Source organism: Myotis lucifugus, unplaced genomic scaffold, assembly GCF_000147115.1.
Source record: "Myotis lucifugus unplaced genomic scaffold, Myoluc2.0 scaffold_129, whole genome shotgun sequence".
NCBI lineage: Eukaryota > Metazoa > Chordata > Mammalia > Chiroptera > Vespertilionidae > Myotis > Myotis lucifugus.
Genome location: NW_005871177.1, coordinates 1 through 6,948, shown reverse-complemented (window position 1 = coordinate 6,948; position 6,948 = coordinate 1). Strand labels below are relative to the sequence as shown.

Below are 6,948 nucleotides of genomic sequence, written 5' to 3'. Positions count from 1 at the left end.
TAATGCTTCCAGGGCAAAATTTGGATTTGATTGTTCTTTTATAAACTAGTGAGTTTTTCTCATGGCTAAAAGGTCTCCGTTTTTTTGTCCGTCTGTGCATGTCTCTATATGTACAGGGGTGAGCAAAAGTAGCTTTACAGTTGTTCATGGAAAATAATGCAAAAATTAATAAACAATAATACAAGAATGAATTCTGTTTCAGGTACTCACAACTGTGAACCTACTTTTGCCACCCCTTTATGTTTGTAAATGTAAGGTAATTTTTTTTACCACCAAATGGTATTCTTAAAATTAACTTAAAGGAAAGTGCTTGTGAGGATTGGATATTCTAAAATTCTTAGAAATGTAAAAACTAATTAAAATGCTTTTCAAGTTCACATTGTCTAAGATTAATCCTCAGTAAATAAAAGTTAGCTTAAGTTTGTTGGTTTAAGTAAAACAGACCTGTCTTTATTTTGCCTGGGTTTTACAAAGTAAATCCATGTTAATAATTGACTTTTATGTCTATGAAATATGTTTCTAGAGGTTATTAAATGTCTTTATAAAATGTCCAAGTTAGCCCTAACCGGTTTGGCTCAGTGGATAGAGCGTCGGCCTGCGGACTGCAAGGTCCCAGGCACATCCCCAGTAGGGACTGTGCAGGAGGCAGCTGGTCGATGTTTCTCTCTCATCGATGTTTCTAACTCTCTATCCCTCTCCCTTCCTCTCTGTAAAAAATCAATAAAATATATATATTTTTTAAAATGTTCAAGCTAAAGAATGCTAATTGATTACTTCTTAGTTTTCATTAGACTGAGGTTTCAAGGGTTAAAACCTCAATATATGTAGGAAAAACTTTGTGGTGTTTCAGAAGGGTCCCTGGGACTCCTCAAAAGATTTGAAATTGCATTCAAAAGATTTGAAATATATATATATATTTTATATATATATAAAAGCCAGTGTCCGTGACGACCAGGACGACCAAACGACCGGTCACCAAGAGGTGCATTGAGCACCTCTCCGTCCCTCCCCCGCGGCCCATAGGCTCCAATTGCAGCAAGGCCGGTGGCGGGCAGGGCAGCGAGTGCAGTGAGCAGTGGCGAGCGGATGGGCAAGGCTGCGAGTGATTTCGCACTGGGCTTCTAGTTGTAAAATAAGTGATGAAAACTTCTAGGATACGTTGTGTAGGTAAACAATGGTTGTAAATTAAACAAATAGGGTTATGAGAAACCCAAGATGGCCCCTTGGTTCTTCCCTACTCCCTGGCGCCCCATTTTCGGTTTTTGCATTCCTTCATGCATCCCAGTGCATTTAAGCTGGACTTAGATGAAGGAACTTATGAGCTGACATTATTGAAAGGAGAAATCTTACACTATTGTCAAGGTTTGATAGAGTCACTTCAAGAAAATGCCAAGTTGCAAATGAGCTCCCAGGAGACAAAGGCTGTAAAGATTATTGACTGCCACCTGGAGATTTTTTTTTTTTTTTGAAAGAACATCAAATAAAAAACACTCTCCAACCTCATTGGAAGATACTTTATCTGATGCTTAAAAGAAGCGGCAGTACTGTTACACTGCAGATCATTTGAGATCTTACTCTCTAGCGTATATCAGCAGTTTGGCTCAGATAAAATCTTATAAAATTTAAAAAAATAATAATAACGTATAGAAACTTAAAAAATTTATTGGTGAGTAGGTAAGTATTTTTAATCCATTATCTCAAATATTTGGGACATTTCAAAATATCCACATTTGCCTTCTACCATATAACTCTAACAAAATAGAGATTTGACTTTGTTTTTCATGTCCTAGAAATATACTTCTTTGTTTAGAAATAAGGTTATTTGTTGTTGCATCAAATATCTACAAGGCAAGTCTGAAACCAGAGCAATACAATAGTTTCTTACATTACAAAATATTGTTTCCCAGTAGTGACTAGTGTACACTTTTTTGCTTTGTGTGTGTATTCCATTTGTGGTTTTAGAAATACTCACAAAGTAACTGATAATGATAATCACCAGAGTTGCACGTGGTAGCTGAAGAACAATTTTCATTATGTAAGTCATATAACGATTGAATATGTAAGTCTAGATAGAACATTAATCAATTCTTTACATTACTATCCAGATTTAAATGTTGCTTTAATGGACAGGATAAATTGCAATATAAATAATGGCAATGCAATTTTAAGTATTTTGTAAAACCTTATGGGATACCAATAACTTGCCATATGAAAACCCATTATAACACTTGAAGATGACATGTAAAATTCATGATTCCCTATCATATCTAAGTATTGCTTTGAGTTCTATTAAAAATATAGATATTATTGTTTCAGCAGAGTGAAGCTTTGCCCCATTCTAATTCATTTTAAAAACTATCACAAAGTTTCAATGAATCACAAAATGTTTAATTTGGCAAGCTGTCAACATATATTAAATGAAAATATTGATCATAACTCTATTTTTCTAAAATGAAAGCAAGAAAAACAAATATTACAAAGTATATAATAACTTATTAATTGCATATACCTTTATACAGAAGGCCAGACATGCCAACCATAATTAAAATCAGTCATCCTTTACATTTTCTGAGTTGGAGTTATGTAAAAACAACATAGCTCTTCACACTTCTATTTTTGTCATTGTAAATGTGATTTTTCAATGTAGGAGAATAATGCATATATTTATTTAACAATGTTAGCTTAATTTTTAACATGTAAATATTCAGGAATATAGTATATAAGCCTCCACAAATGCAAGGGCTGAATTATTAAAAGTTGTTACATAAATGTCTAAAGCAGGTACTGTTTCATTCTCAAGAAACTAAGAATTTGTGTGTTATTTACCTGCCTTATTTACAGTTTGTCAGCAGACAGAGTTTGTGATGCTGAAGAGATGACCATTGAAGACTGTAAAACAAAGCAAAAATGTAGCAATCCTATATAATAAAAGTGTAATATGCAAATTGACCGAACGGTGGAACGAACGGTCAGCAGGGGGCGGGGCCAGAGAGCAGGTGACGCCAGGCCAGCCAAGGGCAGAGGGAGGGGACAGCGATGCGGTAGGGTGGAAGGTGGTGACCAGCAGCAGGGCGATGGGGGCCAGCGCCATCCCCTGATTGCCCGCCCAGTCACCTCCTGCAAAGGAAGGCCACAGGTGGTGGCAGTGGTGGGGCAATTCGGGGCAGGGCCTGCCGCTCACTGTCCCCAGATTGGCCCGGCTGGATCGCCTCCTGCAGAGGGAGGCCACCAGCAGCACTGGTGCAATGGGGGGTGGGGCTGGCCGCACACTGCCTGCGCCGTCCCCTGATCAGCCTGCTAGTCACCTCTCACAGGGGGAGGCCAGACTGCAGCTTAGGTCCCCTCCCTTAGGAAGCGGGCCTAAGCCATCCGTTGAACATACCCTGAGGGCTCCCAGACTGTGAGGCGACGCAGGCCAGGCTGATGGACCCCCCCACCAAGTGCACAAATTTTTGTGCACTGGGCCTCTATAGGGATAATAATAAAAATTGGTTACTCATTGTTATTGACTTCTGTATTGTCTTATTTCCTGTCCTTAGGAAATAGTATATTTCTTGGAGCTTTATTATAATCTAACTAGAGGGCCCGATGCACGAAATTTGTGCAAGGGCCTTGGCCCCTGCTGCTGCCACAGCCACCTCTGCCTCAGCCCCCACCCGCCACTGCCACAGAGGGGGGCCTCTGCCGCCTCTGTCGCGGCCCCTGCCTGCTGCGGCTTTGTCCAGAAGGAAGGACGTCCGGTCTAATTAGCATGTTACACTTTTACTATTATAGATAGACATAACTATAGATACTAATAGAATTGTTAGCTACATTATATCATATCAGACCTTATTATTATGTCAGGGTTAAAAAAAACTAACAGAACTACTAGAGAATAGTAAATTTATTGTATCATATCTATTCTGTTAGAATCTTAGAGATGCTAATTTAATAATTAGATAGATTTATATATTGAAGATGCTTTATCCTATTAAATGTTTTAAATAAGTTGGTGATCGAGATGACAGCTTTGATGTCTAAGTGCTTTTGAGACTCCCGGTTCTTAAAGTATACCAACATTTCTAAATGTGAATTATTCTAGACACTTACATAATAAGAACATATTTGAGACAGACTTTATTATTTAAACTAGTGGCCTGGTGCACAAATTCATGCACATTGAAATGAAATTAAGTAGAAGAAATATTTTAATATCGCTATTCGCCCTTTCTTTATAATAGAAGTGTCAACCAAATTCACGATCGACAATGACAGATCAAAACACACATGTGCGATTGGTGCCAGCGAGAGCTTTATATGTGTCATGCATGCGCGAGTCAACTTAGCCTTTTATATATATAGATACACTTGCTTAATTAGACCTGCTTTCTGATGTAGCTAAACTTTTTCCAGCCCAGTGAAGCACCCCAACTTCTCTTTCAGGTAATTTGTCAGCAACACAGCAGTAACTGTCAACACGAAGCAGATTATTATTGTAGATCATGCAGGGAGAAAAAAGGGCAAAATATTTAACTGCAGCAGTGTTTGACTATATTCTGCACAGAGAGAAAACCTGAAGTCATTTTCAAGTTCCACCATTTCTTACTTCTTTTCAGTTGGGTCAAGTTTATAAATTTTCTTAATCTCCATTTTCTGGCTAATGAAAAGAAAATAGGATTCTACTGAATTTCCTATCTACCCACTCCAGGAATCAAATAAGATGAGGCACGGGAAAACACTTCACGAACATTTGGTTAAACTGTAAAATGTTGCACCTGGCTGTAAAGCAAGTTGGGTTCCTGGGCTGAAGAACTTCCAAGGAGGCTAGTCACTAGGGAGAGGAAGCCAGGCGCTGCTACGTGATATCATTACCCGGACAGACACTTAGCATATTAGCCTTTTACATATATAGATACATTTTTATACTACTTTATTGACCCATTTTTTTCTTCCCCAGAGTCCTCCTGCTATATCAAGTAAATTTTCTACGGTTTCCTTGCAATATATGTATTGTCTATTTTGAAGACTTTCCTGTAGGTGAATTATAACTTCTTAATACAAGCAATTTCCATACAGGGTGTATTATCAGCAAGATGAGTTTCCACTGGAGGTGAGGGGTGTGGGGAGAATGGAGACAGGAAGCTGGAGAGTATGTTTAGGGGGAAATCTAGAGAAAAGGGGAGACCTAGCAGTTGATGGGGAACTTAGGAAAGAGGGAAGATAGCTGTGATTTGAAGAAATTTAGGGCAAGAAGAGAGACGTGTAAAGGGTGTTTTATGGTTTGCAAGATGATTTGCTACTTAAACTCATCCCCCTTCACTTTATAGTCTTTTTTATGACAGACAACTGTCTAGTTTTCATTTAATAATCATAAACTTAACTCTGCAATCCAGCTAGACTGGAAAAGGGTAAGGAAATTATGGAACCCAATGAACTGTGGCAAGAGCTCAAAGATTATAGAACATTCCAAGCAAATCATGGTGAAGGGTTGCTCTCCTGAGCTACAGAAGGAATGGTCTGGTGGTTAAGATAAAACACAAGTCAAATGTATTAGAGTTGTCCACAGTCAGCAATGGAGATCTTCTTGCTGATCTTGCTATTCCTGGACCCAAAGCGCTCCATGGCTACTGCACTATCGATGTCATCTTTCACCTGGCCGAAGACCACATGCTTGCCATTCATCCACTCAGTCTTGGCAATGACGATGACAAACTGGGAACGATTGTGTTGGGTCCAGCATTGGCCAGGACAAGATGCCAGGACCTGTATGTTTCAGGGTGAAGTTCTCATCCTCAAATTTCTGCCTATAGATGGACTTGCCGCCTGTGCCATTATGACGTGTGAAGTGACCACCCTGGCACATAAATCCTGGAATAATTCTGTGAAAGCAGGAACTTTATAACCAAATCCTTTCTCCCCAGTGCTCAGAGCATGGAGGTTTTCTGCTGTCTTTGGAACTTCGTCTGCAAACAGCTCGAAGGAGACGCGGCCCAAGGGCTCACCGTCGATGGCGATGTCGAAGAACACGGTGGGGTTCACCATGGCTGGCCACGGGCAGCTCCGGGGCCGCGGCGTCTGCAAAGCCCACTTTATAGTGTTAAAGTGAGTTTGACATGTAGGTTATAGTCTTTCCTAGTATCACTGAAAATAAACATTTACCTAGTAAGGTAAAAAAATTTCAACTACTTACTATTTGAAATCATCTTTATATACAAGTTATCCATGGAAATGGGTGGAGAAAACAGAGGGCTTAGGACCAAGCCCTGGAAAGCTGCCACCTTGAAACTGCTACCTTGAAGTCAGGTAGTAAGAGGCAATACAAGGGTGGAAGGCAATAGAGGGAGAGGAAGAGCAGCAATGTGGTATCCTGGGAATCAAGAAAAGAGTGTTGGAGTCAAGAGTGCTCATGCAGCTGAGAGGCAGAAGGCAGAAGACTGGCCCTGGGGTCTGGCTACACAACAACAACATTTTTGGAGGCCTGATGGGAATGAAAGCCAGATAGAAGTTGGTTGAAGAGAGACTTGGAGGTAAAAAACGACAGCCATCTGTGTAGCAAAGCCTTATGAGGAGGTTTTCAGGGAAGGAGGGAGAAGAAAACGTGGCTACTGGAAGGAAGCCCATGGGAGGAAGGGGAACTCTGTGAGCCACAGGGGCTGCAAAGCAGGAGAAGGTGGGTGCGTACGCAGGAGGGACTACGTTGACATTGGTAGAAAGAGCATTTCTAAGATATGTTTTTTATTGATTTTTAGAGTGAGAGGAAGGGAGAGGGATAGAGAGATAAAAACATCAATGAGAAAGAAACATCATCTATCGGCTGCCTCCTGCAGGCCCCCTACTGGGGATCTAGCCCACACCTGGGCATGTGGCTGGACCAGAAATCAAACAATGATTTCTTTTTTTATTTGTTTTGTTTTTGATCAATCCTCACCCGAGGATATTTTCCCATTTATTTTTTAGAGAGAGTGT

The 6,948-nt window shown here is 40.1% G+C and overlaps 1 pseudogene; it reads right to left on the bottom strand.

Moving 5' to 3' along the window:
* Positions 1 to 5,506: 5,506 nt before the first annotated feature.
* Positions 5,507 to 6,051, bottom strand: LOC102432968 (annotated as a pseudogene).
* Positions 6,052 to 6,948: the final 897 nt, after the last annotated feature.